General features: G+C 45.3%; 1 protein-coding gene across 1 annotated transcript in view; it reads left to right on the top strand.

Moving 5' to 3' along the window:
• Positions 1 to 219: 219 nt before the first annotated feature.
• The window catches only part of HIVEP3 (human immunodeficiency virus type I enhancer binding protein 3), a 268,072-nt gene continuing 253,138 nt past the window's right edge, over positions 220 to 15,153 (top strand). Inside the window, exon 1 of the mRNA XM_019512125.1 lies at positions 220 to 595. The gene's annotated coding sequence lies outside the window, so the exon portion shown is untranslated. The remainder of the gene's footprint in view (positions 596 to 15,153) is intronic.

The following is a 15,153-nucleotide window of genomic DNA, read 5'->3' as shown; positions in this document are numbered from 1 at the left end:
TCCTCTGCAGCCCCGTTAGATCACACCCACCGCGCAGGTCAGAAGCCCTGAGAGGAAGCTTGATAGCCCCCCTCCGTGCAGCCTGGCTCCGGGGAGCACGAGGGCAGGGGCGCGGGTGTCTAGGCGCTGCCGAGGAGAAGGCAGCCGCTCCGAGGGCGGGAGAGCGCCTGGCGTTTTTATCCCAATGGCTATGGTCAAGCCTGGAAGAGTTGTTAGCGATAGTCTGAAAGGAAGACATGTCTGATAAGAACATAAGCAGTTTGGCCCCGGAGAGGAGTGTCTCAATAACACACTATTAAGTTGTGCAATGCCTGACAGCCAGCCAAGGGCTGAAGGATTCCCTTGTCTGTACTGAAAGCTACAGCAGCTGCTTGACAACAGGAAACAATGTGTAGTGAATGGAAACAGTGGGTGGTGCTGACTGAACAACTTCCCTTTACATCACTGCCCAAATAAGGAGCTTTAAAAATAACCTTTTCTATTACAGCCAGTCAGAACATCCCCCTGAAGTCTCAGGGTTCCTACCTCTTACAAGACAGAGTCATGAGAGAAAGAAGGCTGCAGTACAGGGGGCATGGGAACAGAGTCTCTGCAGGTAATGAAATCCTGATTGCTTCCTTCTGAACAATGAACATACAGTGGCGTTTTTCTCTTCTTACCAGCTATGGTCAAAACAGAGAGGGGCGGGTGGGGGGCAGCACAGCAAATTAGGCCAGAGTCAATTAAGGGCACTTGTACCACTCAGGCATGTCTCCCTGATGAGGTCACTCTAATGAGTAACCAGGAGTTACTGGATGTAGGACTACTGTATACTGTATACACGAAGAGCTTGTTTCTCTTGATTCTTCGCCAGGCAGCCCAGGCACCAGTGCTGGCAGATAAATAAGCTGCAGTTTGAATGTTAATGGCAGTGTATCTTTAATTGATGTCCTCGAGGAGTCCGCCTTGGGACTGGCACTGGTGGCACTGGGAGGGGTGGTCACTGGTAGTTTTAGGAGACATTGATCCAGAATGGCTTTTATTTTCTTCTTTATTAGTAGAAGTGGGAAACAATAAGGATGTTCTTGTCTGACATTTGATTGTTGTGTGCAGGCTCTTTTAACAAGGTTCTGGAGGACAGCTTTTGTATCGGACTGACTTTCCAAGATTGGAGTATTAAAAAAAAAAAAAGAGAAGAAAAACCCTGCTAGATTAAGACAATACGAGTAGAGATATCTGCAAGATAGGTGGGCCTTTAACTGGGGTAACCAGTTGGGTATTTTATCTTTTTAAGTGTTTCATTGCAGATTAACACCTGCACATCAGCATTAAATGAGGCAGTTTTAGAATGCATTAAGTCTGAGAGAATGAACACTAATGATTTAAGTTTCTTAATCCTTCTTGATGGAAATTAATAATGTCTGTGATATACCCAAAGGTGTAATCTGAACTGCAGACATGAATTGAACTCCTGCATGCAAATGTATGCTTTTTTATTTCACGTAAGAGGTTGCTGGAAAGGGTTGTGTGTTTTCTCAGTTTTTTTAGCCATTGAGGTTTGGAATTTACTGTGCAGCTATCAGGAGAGTGTTTTGGCAATTCTGCCAAGTTAAACTCCAGCACGTGAAAATGATTGTGGCAGCTGACATGAAAATGTGTAGCGTGACCAACAGAATCTAAATCCAGAATCCGTGGCTTGCTAGCTTTTACTGGACAGGTATCTGAAAATTACTAGTGTCAGTAGGCAGGGACACTTTTAGTCTTCAGCATGTGGAAAGCAGGCCACCAGATACTTCGATATCCCTTCTTTGAATGGTCCTGTGCCTCTTGTTCTGATTCCTCTTGCTAGGTTTTTTGGGTTCCCTTGAGAGCGTGAAGCAGAAGAGGCCTGTTAATGTTCACTGGAGGCTATTGTGTTGGGCTTTGTGTACACAACCTCAGCAGTTTAGAAACTTTACATTCTGTTTCCCACATATATACAGTATGGTCAGAATTGAGACTCCCTTTAAGAATAAAACAGCAGTTTTTGTAGAAACATAATGGGAGAATGGAAGCATCTCAGTTGTCATCTGACTGGATGGGTGGAGAAACAAAAACCACAATAGTAGCATTAATCGTATCCCCCACTGAGTTGGCAGCCTCAGCAGACAGGCTCAGGACTGAGCAGGCCCAGCCAGCAGGATCAGATTTCCTTCTCAGCCCTAGTGGTGATGCATAAGGGAAATGCATGTCTCCATCCTCTGTGCTGTCTCTGCTGTCTCTCTTCTGTGAGTAGAGGTCTTCTATCTACAAGGCTTGTGACATGGCCTCTTCCTTCAGCACAAAATTCACTTTCGTCATTATTAAGGAAAAGGTTAGGGGGTGACTGGGACAGGGATCATTAACAGGGAATCTGTATTTGTGTATCAAAGATGGTAAGCTAGCATTTCAGTTCTTAATTAAGTTCCGTGCTGGTGAAAGTGCAAGCAAGTTACAGTTGTCCTCGCAGCAATTTTCTACACATCCTTAGACACTCTCATGTATATTGGTGCTTCCCCAGCCTCCTCCATTAGAAAATGTTCTGCACCTGTTGAACACACATTTATTTCCATGCCGATTTGCTGAAGTGTAAAGAAAATGGATTGAATTACATCCACTGTTACAGATTAAAATAATCTTAATCCACAGCGGGTATATTTCTGACATCTCAGTGACATTTATAGTTTAAGGAAAAGGTTGGGGGGTGACTGGGAAAGGTTTGTATACAGATATACTCTTGGCCACCGCTGCATCTTTTGTATTCTCCATATTTTAACAGGGAGCTCCCACAAAATTTCTTTCCTTGCTCCTTAAATTTCTGTCCCAGCTATTTTTGTGACAGAGAAAATGGAGAAAGGGACTGCAGACACTGCTTGTTTGTTTTCCCATGTAGGCAAAATCACGTTCTCATGACTATAACCAAGGAGGCAGGCAGAATTGTGCGGCAGAAAAACTCAGAAATGTTTGGAGTTTACTCTTGAAAAATATACAGAGGCTTTCAGTAGAATAGCACAGTGTTCAGCATGTGTAGTTTGCAGTGTGTGCGCATGTGCGTGTATGAGATCAAGCATATAGGACTTCTAGGGGGATATATAGGAATGAGTCCACTGAGAAAACGTTTTGAAATACCTTTTATTTCAAACATAAAAACTGAAAAAGCGCAACTGAGAAATATTTCCTGAGCTCACAGGATTAAAGCATCTCTATCTTGGATACTTTTAGCAGTAACCGGAGAGTGTATGGATTTGTCAGGGTTTGGGAAATCACCCCAACCATCCCTTTAGTTTAGTGGCAGCTCTTTAGCAGGGACTCCTGGGAACTCCCTGCAGCATGTCTCTGGTGAATTCCCATGGTTATGTTGGGCAAAGTCCTTTTGCACTGAAATAGCTCATTTACCTTTAATTTCTTCAGTGCTCCAGTCTTGAAGTTCCTACTGACTGTACTCAGAGGAGTATTGCCTTTATAACTCCTGGTTATGTCTGGCTGCACCTGTTGAATTCAAATTGTATTTTGGTGGATTTGTTATTTCTAAACTGTCTTCTAGTGGTTGCTTTCTTAAAGATGGGCTCAATCTTAAACTACATTCTGAAAAGGAAAGTAAGTAATTTGTTTTAATTTAAACAGTGTTTTTATCTAGCATTAAGGCTAGGGACAAATTACACACAAACTGGTATAAATGATCAGAAGCCAGTTCAGATCTGTAACACAGCACAAGTTCAGCATGCTTAAACCACTTTCAAAATGGTCGAAACTGATTCAAGATAAATCTGGGTGGATGTAGTATCAAACTGATTTAAATCAGTTTATTGAACTTCTGTCCCAGAACCCATCCAGACTCAAGTTAACTCCCAGTCCCCCAGCATCCTGGGATGCTTTGCACCTCCCTCGCAGGGTGGGCGGGGTAGCCTTGGCCCAAGCTGTCTGCTCCAGCTGAGCAGGGAGGTGTGCTGTAGTGCCCCCCAGCTTCTGGTTTGAGCCACTGCAGGCATGTGGCTGCATTTCTGAAATCAAAAGTAAATCCTGTTCACTTGGTTATCTGTTCAATCTATGCAGTTTAGACTAACCTGCAAAGATTTAATTGTTTTAGCCCCAGGTTTTTTTGTCTGTCTGTCCTTAAACTAAAAAGGCTGCTTTTTAGCAGCTCTTTATGGCTCTGCTGGGATCTGCAGTCAGCTGGGGCAGTTATGATGCTGGGGGCCTTGTTTATTCTTTCCCTCTGTTCTACTCGGTACACTTACTGAGTTTTTCCTACCTTTAGTTTGTTAACCTGACCCTGTTGGAGTGAAAGATTCCTCATGAGTCCTCCCTCTCCCCGGCTAAGCTCTCCTGCTGAGACCACCTTGTAAGAGGTTGCCATCAGCCTTCTCGCTGCTACTCAAATGAGAATTAACCAGCCAGTCGTTCCCTTTGCCTGCTAACCAGGATCTCAGTCAGTATAATCCTTACAGTAATCAGAAGATTTGTATCCAACCCTGCTCTAATTGTATCTCTGCATAAGTGAGTCTTTTAACACGAGTCACAGAAAGCCTTGCGTGTTAGGAAGAGCACGTGCTAAAGAGACTGGGAGATTTTTTCACCCAATCAAAAGCACTCATGAGAATAAATGTTCAGCAAACCTTCGCTCCCTACCACCGCTCCCTACCACCTCTTAGCATTTCTGCTAGAAAGGTACTGACAGTATCCCAGACCATCCTTCCACCCCATAAGTCCAGGCCAGATGCAGATAGCATAGTATTGGCTTTCCCAGGTACTTGAACCTAACCATGCCCTTACCATGCTGTCCCATTTCTCTATGCAGAAAACTTTCCATAGCCACAGTGTGAGCAAGCTGTCCTTGCGCAAACAGGGTTATGTGCTCTTCAGGGCAGAGACTGATCTCTGCACGGCAGAGGAAGATGAACCGAATATATATATATATATTTTTTTTAAGTGTACAGAGCCAGCCATGTTATATGGAAAATTTCTGAGAAGCTTTTTCCTGAGCAGGAGCAATAATAACGAATCTAGCTAAGACTGTCTAAATATATTCTTTCTAACTCCCTCTTTGCTGTTGCACAAAGCTTTCTGTATTGAGGCACTTTTCTTTTGGAGAGTGTGAGTGAAAACCATTCAGCAGCTTTCATACAGGGGTCAGTGGAAGGAAAATATAAGCAAGATCAAGTTGTACCCACACTTCAAAAATGGGTATTGCTTGAGCATCAGCGTCCTCATTCCATGCTGTCTTGCAGCTTCTGCAGTCACTTACTTCTGGGCAGAATGAATGTAAAATGCTATGGCTGGAGTGGGTGAGTGAGGTAGCATTTTACATTCATTTTGCACAGATGTAAATAATGAGATGAGATGCAAGGCAGGGAAGAATCTGGCTTGGAGTTTTAAAGAGCACAAGTGCATCAGTTTAAGTGGCAAACTGTGGGTTCAGTAAATGCTGTTTTCAGCCTTATAGTAAACTTTAAAGGGGCAGGCAGGAGGGGGGGAGGGGCGGACCTAGAGTTTCTGGGCAAATGTGACTAGTTTTGGCAGCTCCATGACTTGTAGCTCCAAGTCCTCTCTTCTGCCAACGTCATCTGGCCCTTTCCCTGCCCCTCCTGCAGACCTTAAAAGATCTCCTAGAAAAATTCCCACGGTCCAGGATTGCAGCATGGTTGTTCTGAAATGCTGGGGTCCATATTAATCTGGTGGACTAAAAGCAACTAGATTTGCAGGCTCTGGGATTCTTGGAGTTGTAGCCACAGATTGGCTTGGTCTAGCAGGGTCTAGATGTTACATCTGGATTTTTAATGTTACCCCAGGAAGCGGCAAGTTCGGAGTGCACCTGGTGCTCTGTGAGCAGACTTTGGGTGAAATTAAAGAAAATTAGCAGGATCCAAGTCAATGCAAAGTGGATGTTTCCCCGGGAACCCAGATTTTAAATATATTAGCTCAATAAGCTCTTTTTACCATGCTCCTACATCCAGCCAGGAACCTCTATTGCCACATACCTTGTAGGGAGCACCAGAGGGAAGTACCACTCTTGTGTTTCTTGGCAAGTCTGTATCGCAGGATAAGTAGCTCACTTGCAGACCTCAGGAGGAATTGCTAAGTATACAGTTTCATATTATTTTCCATGAGAATTGTAAATAAGTTTTGAACCTTAGAGCCAGAGCAAACCCTTATTTTGTTGCCACTACAGGAGTAACTGATGATGAAACAGGCAGTTATTTTCTATGCGGGTTTAGCTATAGAGAATGAGTGGCACATACTTTAACAGTGGTTTGTACAACTATTTATGAGGCAGCAGGTACCAGGAGCCTAGAGTTATGTTCTGGGCTCTAAGTGTGGTCTTGTGGTTAAAGGCAGGCTAGGCAAGTGCGTGATCTGGTAGTGTGGCAAAGTAAGATTTGGATTTAACCTTAGTTCTGCCTCACTCCCTACCAGAAGTAAGCCTGCATAATTTCTTACTTATCTCATTTGCAAAATCATGAAAGATACTTGCCGAATATGGTAGAGATGCAAGGATTTGTTTACTAGTATGGGCTGTGAAGTACGAAGAGTTATTAACAGCGTTCAGGAGGTGAGCTAGAAGTAGGACTTCTGGGCAGTGTTCAGATGAGCATGGCTGTGCGTTTATGTTCAGTTGTTCTCTGTGCTGCAAGGGAGTAGTAAGGAGGGTTTTTTTGACCCCCAGATATCCAGGGGTCAAAAACCTGCGGAAAAAGAAAGCGGAGCAGCGCATGTGACAGTACTGTGTGCCACCCGAAGCTGGAATCTGGCTGGCTGGAGCCAAGCTCCACTGCCAGGCAGGCTCTGCACAGCAGGATAGCTGTTGCTGTAGTCCCAGGAGGCCCCCAGGACCCAAGATAAGGCTACTGGGGCCAGCCCAGTGCTGGCCCTAGCCTCCCCTCCCCTACCCGGGGTAACTTGCTGTGTGGCACAGGCAAATCCCAGGGACAGCTAACGGTAGTGCAAGGTGTTCCACCACTAGCTGTCCCCAGGGAACAAAATGTCCATGCACATCTGGACACGACCTTGGTCACCTGGCTTACAGCCCATTGCTTCTTCCCTAGGCTACAGGAGGGGGTGTATCTCTTATAAACTTTGCTTACCAGATATGCAGGTAGAGCTGCCAAAAGCGAGTGCCATGTGCAATGCAGGCTTGACGCTTGGCAGGTCTGTCAAAGCTCCAGGGTTCTGCATTTTGCTGTCTCACTCTGTAGGCTTACTTGCAGACTGCATCTCTGTTTCTTGTTAGTCCCTATTTACCTTTCACCAAGCCCCGAACTGCTGAAATTCCAGCCTGGTAGTGCTATCTCTTGTAGGAGCTATGGAAATGACTTCACATTACAGAACAGATCCCAGCATCAGTTGGGGAAAGAGCCATATGAAAGGATGGACGATCAGGAAATAGAGAGCTTGTTTCTAGACCCATATCTCTCACAAGAAATAATCCAAGGGAAGCAAAAAACGGAGCCAAGGCTGGAGCAACAGAACCGCTGGTAGATGGAATGGGTTTCATAGTTTTCCATGAGGCATCGCTGACTCTTTAAATAGCTACCCACAGGTTTCATTCACTTCCTCCTGCCCTTTATTCTATTTTCTTGTTTTTGTTTCCTTCTGAGGGAACACAGTAATCTTAATTGGAAAAAAAATAAAGTAGAAAAATAAAGATAAGACAAAAATGGGAAAATTCAGGAGTTCAAATAAAAAATGTTTTTTCAAAGTTCATAGGCTTCCTAAAGTAGCTGCTAGGAAGAAGACAGCATCTAAATAAAACAAAACACCATACAGTTTCTCTCTTCTTTTCAGCAAGATAATCACAGCCAAACTAGCACTCAATCACTGGTTAGTGCATCCAAGACAGTATCATCTCGAATGCAGGAGGATTGGAGTTGATGGAGGGCCAGATTCTCAGCTGGTGTAAACTTGCAGAGCTCCCTTCACATTACAAGTACTGTGGCTGTTTACACCAGCTGTGGATCTGGCACCTGTCCTTTAAAACAGAAAAGGAAAAAAATAGTATTGTTAACTGTCCTCGTGTCTGGGAATCCCACCATTTAGGGAAAAGAATGGTCCACTAGGCTAAGCACTGCCAGACTGAGTTCTCCTGAGAAGGCTTGTGTTAGGACAGGAGGGCTTTTTTTTTTCTTTTTGTACAAGGGGAAACAGGTGTTGGAAGTCTTTAACTGAAACTGAGCCAGCAACTTAGCATTGTACATTTATTTGTTTATATTTACATGATGTTTTCCAGCTCAAATATAATAGGCTTTATAGGTTGTAGAGACAAAAATTAGGTTTTATAGGCTTATTCGTTGCCTTATATAATAAAGTTCCTCTTTTGAAAAATTAGAGACCTTTGAATAAAATAGTGCAATGGAAGGTGAAACAAGAACCAAGAACAAACACCAGATCATAGAAAACATGGCACTTTCCTAAGCACAGAATGGCAGTTGAGTTCAGGTATTTCCCACCAGTCTGCTGGTAACACTCAGGTATTTCTTTTGTTTCTTTCTCAGAGCTGAAGGAATAAAACCCCGAGAGAAACTTGCTTTTCCTTGGCTGAAGATCAAGGGAGATGGGAAAGTGCAGGTGCTTTAAGACCGACTTTGGCATGATATGGGTATGGCAGGGGTATAAACTTCAAAAGATCTTTATGTTTTTTCCTAGCTCTCAGAGTTCAAGGCCAAAAGGGACCAGCATATCCATCTAGTCTTATCTCTTATATAAATCAGGCTGGGGGATTTCCAGCATTAAACTAACATGTTTTGGTTAAACTTGTGTGCCAGAGACTTGTAGCGTGAATGTGGGCAAGTCATTTCCCCACTCTGGCTTTATGAACATGGGAAGATTGGCCAGAGTAGGTCCAGTAGGTAAATACTTTTTGCTGAAGTAGGAGTTACTTTAATTTTGGAACAGGATGTCCATAGTGGGCGTTATTCTGGAATGGTTTATTCTGTAAAAACTCCTCCAGTCAGCTTCCCCAGGGAGACAAAGCCTGTGCTTCAGCTTCCACATGGGGAAGCCAGGCTTCATTCACAACAGTTTGTAAAGTACTGCAATCCCAGGCTGGGGAGAGCTAGATGTTATTTTTATGTTGTTTTACAGTGTGCAACAGTAACTAACTGCGGCAAACAGTTTGGAAAAAGATGCTAAATTTAATTTCCTAATTGAGGGCCTAGTTGCAGCTGGCAGTTCCATGGATGCACACAGTATGCAGAAGGTCAGGAGCGGCCTTTTCCCTACACTCTCTGTGCACGAACTAGCCTGAATTGTAGCTCACGAGCGCTTCACAGTGCAGGGACTGTTCCCTTTTAGCATCTGCGTGTAAGCCACCCCAGGAGCTACAGCAGGATGCAAGGCAATCCCTGCCCCCCCCACCCCCAGCAGTTTGTAATTCAGTGGCACACACTGGCCCTTAAAATATGACAGTGTTGCATCACAAATGATGCAGTGCCCTGAAGTGACACTGCTGTGTTTTGTGCTGTTGTGAAACAGGAATGTTTATTCAGTAGAGACTTATTAAATCTATATCCACAGTGTTCTCCACATTCACCGTAAATGGATGTTATACTCAGATATGGTGGAGGATTGAAGGAAACCATTATTGCCCAATTGTTATAACCCCAAAGGCAATGCTTTGCTGCTCACTTTTGCCAGGGAACAGTCTGCTGTTTTGGTTTATTATATATTTTGTGGGTCTTAGATCTTTAAAGAAGTTGAGGGAAAGTGCCAGTGATATGAATATTAAAAGTGTCAGACTCAGCTTCCTTTTTCAGTAGGGTGACCAAAAGTGGCTCAAGCAGCTTTCAGAGCAAATAGTCAGAGAGGGTTTCTGCCTAGAGGGCCTTACAAGAAAGTTAAAGTAGTGCAACAAGTGTGAGAGAGTGAAACAAGAAGGCACATAATACTGATCTGGAGGTGACTAGGCAAGATCTCAGCAAGCAAAAAGCTAATTTAAATTTAAAAAGTGGATTTCTTTTCTTTGTATCAGCCTTTATGGGAGAAATTAATCAGTAGGGCACTTTAAAGATGGTAAGGGTATTCACTGAACCTGAAAAAGTATTTGCTGAAAATTATCTTTTATTTTTGGTATATAAATGCTAAAAATGAGAAACTCTGCTTTATGCACAGAACTGCTGACTGTAACAGGCACATCTGCACCCCCAGGCTCTGTTCATTTGAATTAACAGAGCTGGAGTACCTGCAGCAAGGAGTTGTGAGGGAGTTACCACATGTGCATGTGAGTGAGAGAGAGCTCTGACAGAAGTACAGGTCCTGGGTCTAACTCATGGTATTTCACAGAAAGTGCCACGTGTTAGACTGATCCTCCCGACCCAACAGATGTTAGCTGTTGCATTGGGAGGGTTGGGGATTGGGATTCAATTTGGAGCTGATCCAGGGAGAGAGGCAGCTTCTTCTCTGCAACTTCATCTCCTGGCTTAACCCCCACCCCCAGCTCCTGTAATGTCTCCTATGTCTCGGGGTGAGAGGGGGAGAAGGCAGGGAAGGGAGGTCTATTCTGGGGTTTCCTCAGCCATGCTGGAGTGGAGTTGTAGGTGGATTGGAGCCGCCTCCACGCACCCAAGGTTGTGTCCAGATGTGTCGGTGTGTGTGTGGGGGGGAGGAGTGGGGGGGCCCAATCTACCTGCCCCACTCTCCAGTGCCAGCTGGACAACCCCCAGAACAAGCTTCCTTTGCCCCCACCCCTTCCATTCTGGAAACAGTGCTGGGAGCAGCGCTGGGCTGCATCAGCTGAGCCCTGCTCCTGGTGTAGTGCAGGCAGAAATTAATGAAGATGCTCCACTTTGGAGCGCCTTCATCTGAACCCTCATTGTCACAGGACTGAGCCCTTTTAAAGCACTATGCAGCCATGCACTTGTGTTTGGTCATGGCTTTAGAGCACTTTCAAGAGTCAGATTGGGAGAAAAGTGTTACTTCTGTCTGCACCTGGAATGTGCCAAAAATGCAGGCATCATTTCATCTGGGAGTGTCTTGCTCAGACAGGAAACTGCAGCTCTGTGTGTTATAGGATTCAAATACTTAAATAAATTAAATTGCTAAGGGAGAGTTCTTTTTCTTTTTGTGTGGTCCTTGGATATGTACTGCTTCCATGGTAGTTTTATGTTAGGGACAAAATGCCCTTCACATTGGTGCTTTGGTCCATACCTGTTTGGTGAAATAGATTGTCTATAATGTGTGGGAAACTGCTGTTGAAAGACTGTTATTGGTGACCCATTACACTTAAGTTCACACATGTGTCTGTATGTATATATGTGTGTGTTTATACGGTATGTATACACACTTACTGATCTGTAGTGGATTCTAATTCAGTTTATACCTGGCATGTAAGAGATGGGCAAGGGACTGATGCAGGCCCTATGAGGAGAGGCTGAGGGACCTGAACCTGTTCAGCCTCAGCAAGTGGAGGCTGAGGGGGGATTTGGTAGCTGCCTACAAACTTGTTGGGGGAGATCAGCAGCAAATAGGAAGGGCCCTATTCCCCTCAGCAGCACCTAGGGTGATGAGGAACAATGGCCAGAAGATGCTGGAGAATAGGTTCAGGTTAGAGATTAGGAGGCACTATTTCACTGTTAGGGTGGCTAGGATCTGGAACCAACTTCCTAGGGAAGTGGTCCTTGCTCCTACCTTGGGTAAATTCAAAGAGAGGTTGGACAAACACTTGTCTGGGGTCATGTGATCCCAGCGTGTACTCCTACCAGTGGCAGGGGGGTCAGACTAGATGATCTGTTCAGGTCCCTTCTGACCCCAAACTACTATGAAACTATGAAAGAAAATACTATAAGTTCTTCTAGGGAGAAATATGTTAAGCAAGTAGCCATGATACTGATTTCAGAGGGGCTAATGTTAATTGGGAACAGTGTTTTCAGGAGATTTTTCCTGGCTGCATTTATAATGGAATCAAGAAACAGCTAAGTCACTGATGGGAAATAGCATCCAAAAGCACCCAAATGGATTAGAAAGTGGCTGTTTTGTGTTTGGACACTTCAGTGCTGAGCTGTTATCTTGGTATTTCAGAACATTTAAGTAAGATGGGGTAGGGGGGGATGTGGAATCTTTTAACTGATAGCTAAAAGAAGAAAGGAAAAAGCTTATGTATCTAAAGTCATGTGCAAAAAAGTGACACATTCAGTCTTAAATTAGGGAAATACTAGGACTTTGAAAGCTCAGTCTGTTTATCCAAGTATTACTTTGGGCTCTATTAGCTTAGGCTACTGTGGGTGTGTCCACATGTGCTTTTACACGTGCCTAAACTTAATGCACAGTTGCCTATATATGCAAACATTAAGGTACATTAATGCAGTGTGCAAACTGACATACACACTGTTAATGTGCCTTAACACATCTACACGTGCATTAAGGTGCTTTAGCTAGTCTCACCTAAATTTGATATCTGCTCTTGCAGGTATCAAATTTAGGCATGAATAGCCTAAAATCATCATTTTTTAGGCACATTGAGGGCTCACACGTGTAGACTTATGCCCTTAATGCACCTTAAAAATGGTAATGTGCCTTAAATTGGCACTTTACAGGTGCACCCTGTATGTCTAGTGGGCTAGAGTAGTGGTCTCCAAAGTGGGGTACGCAAGATGATTCATTGGGGTGTGGGAAGAAAATATTAGAACTTCTATTTATATTTATATTTATATAAATATACATATATTGGGGGTGCATGCTCAAAAATTTTTTACTGATAGGGGTGCACGATCAAAAAAGTTTGGAGACCACTGGGCTAGAGGGGTGGATGTCCTGCCCAGCTGTAACCACCAGTGGCCTTAGTGGGGTAGAAGGAGCATGGTTTCACTTTGTGGGGGATGGGCAGATCTAGGAAGGCTGCATGCTGTGGTACTCAGCTCCCAGAATACTTTGTGTCTGCCACTATGCAGCAAGGATTGGCAGGCAGGATGGAGCCAGTGCATGAGCCATCAAGCATTCATTCCATGTCCATATAGTCCATTGTTGTGAGCTTGCAATCGTAGGTGGTGGAAGGCCAGAGCTCAGTCCTCCCAAATGCGGGGCAGTGGGTAGGACCACAAGGCAGTGCAGCCACAGGCTTTGGGCGGCTGCAGCAGGGGTGGGGAGGGGCACATACACAGTCAGGATTGCAGCCCGGCACATGGATCACTGGCTGCACAGCACAGCTGGCAAATACCAGTCGATTCTGTGAAGGGGAATGGGCTGGAGGTGGGGGGCAGATTGAGGTTCTCACAGTAAGGGAGGGAACGAGACAAGGGCAGGGTCTGGGGTGAATAGCGTTCTGGCTGAGCTGGGTAGTGGGACAGTCATAGGCCAGACGGCTTGTCCAGTGATGCAGGGGGGTTCCTGCTGCTGTGCACACCCTGGCGGAGGCCTGGGGGGCACGTTACCCCTGCATCTGTGTCTGGGGTGAAGGCGGCCACCACTGGGCTGTGCCACACCCCCTGTCTGCCTAGCGGTAGGACACGTGGCATTGCACTGCTCTTCGGACAGCTCCAGTGGGATGCAAAGCACAACACACAGCTGCAGCCTCCTCTGCCCCGTACACAGATCGGGGGCCCTCTGGGCTCAGCCCTCCCAAATAATTTTTTCTCCCTCTGCCTATGCTTGCATAGTAAAAGAATGACTCTGTCCCGGGGTGATGTGTAGGGGGTGCACGCAGGTGCACATGCACCTTCTGAGCATAGCAGTCCACCCCCTACAAAAAGGTACCGCCAACACTGCCAGTGGCACCTGTGGGCAGTCACTGCTTGCCACCCCCTTCCTCCCTGCTGCCAACACTGCCAGTGGCATCTGTGGGTGGTCACCGACCACCCCCCCACCCCTCCCCGCCAGCGCTGGTGGCATCTGCAGGAGCTCCCACTTACCACTGCTGCACTCCCTCCCTCTGCACCCCCACCCCCAGCCACCAGGAGCATGCGTCATTCATGACAGTGTTGTTGCTCCTGAGCCTTGACATGGAGAAGATTATTGTCTCCATCTTAGCTCTGGACAGACTCACTCGTGTATGGCATACATGCATAAGCTTTCCTCTGTGGCCAGGGTTTTGCAACTTGTATAACGCTTTTTAATCAATAACCATATAAAAAAGAGGACCGGGATCTAAACTGGATGTGCAGTTGTATACTCTAGTATCTGGTTTATTTAACCCGAAAGCCAGTTTCTTGCAAATTCACATGCCAAGAAGTTCAAAGCAGGCTGGCTATTCATTCTGCTGCTTCTGTTGATTCCTGATGGGTGCAGTCTGCTGGCTCCTATCACAGTCAGTGTCTCTGCTGGGCACTCCTGCTTCTTTTTCACAATGTCTGTGTCAGGAGAAATACCCATGGCATGCTGCGCTGGTGGCTTTTCTCATCAGAACAGCAGGGGCATCACAAGTAACAGTAAGCGCTGCTGACACCTTCAGTACAGAGTGTAACTCGATGGGGGCCAACTTCTTTGGCAGATGTGCCTCAAATTAAGCCATAGCATCCCCATGTGCCATTCTGATGCCCCTTACCTTGCTCAGACTGCTGCTCTGCTTTCCACTCTGTGCCCAGTTTGCCACATGCCACACATACCGGCTACCCATGCCACTTGCCACAGGTTGGCTACCTCTGGTGTAACTGGTAGCTCAGCTTCTTTCTAGTGATAAAGCTGGCTGGATTCCATTTTCAAATCAGGAAGCGTTCCAAGGAACTTCAAAACCTGTTTTACAGAAATATCATAAAACAGTGGTCTCGCCCACTTACTTGGGGCCATTACAGTGTTGATGAACCCCGATACTTCTCACAAGTGCCAGATATTAGCCCTGGTTCAAATAGTCTGAGCAAGATGATTTTTGTAATTCCTTCTGTATAAAGGTGGTATCTATCTTTTCGTCCTGCCTTAACCTATTTTGTGATATTGTTATGCCCTGTCATGCAGTTGCCAAGGACCAGCCTAGAGGTTGGTTATATTCTATCTTTTTTTTAAGAGCACAGGAAGAAAGTGAGAGGCTGGATCAGACCAGGGATCCCTCTAGGTTAGTATCCCATCTCTGGCAATGACCACTTTTCAGAGGTACCAGACAGAAGGCAAGGTAGAGGCACACATTATAGACTAACTGAATTGGAGATGAATTAATTTTTGTGACCCATAGATTTCTTCATCAGATGCTGTGAAAGAACAGAGGTATCAGAGGAAGGCACAAGAAACTCCTAGTGGCTA

The sequence above is a fragment of the Gavialis gangeticus genome, unplaced genomic scaffold (genome assembly GCF_001723915.1).
Source record: "Gavialis gangeticus isolate Ggan-Ray unplaced genomic scaffold, GavGan_comp1, whole genome shotgun sequence".
NCBI classification, from domain to species: Eukaryota; Metazoa; Chordata; order Crocodylia; family Gavialidae; genus Gavialis; species Gavialis gangeticus.
This window is presented reverse-complemented; position numbering and strand designations above follow the sequence as displayed.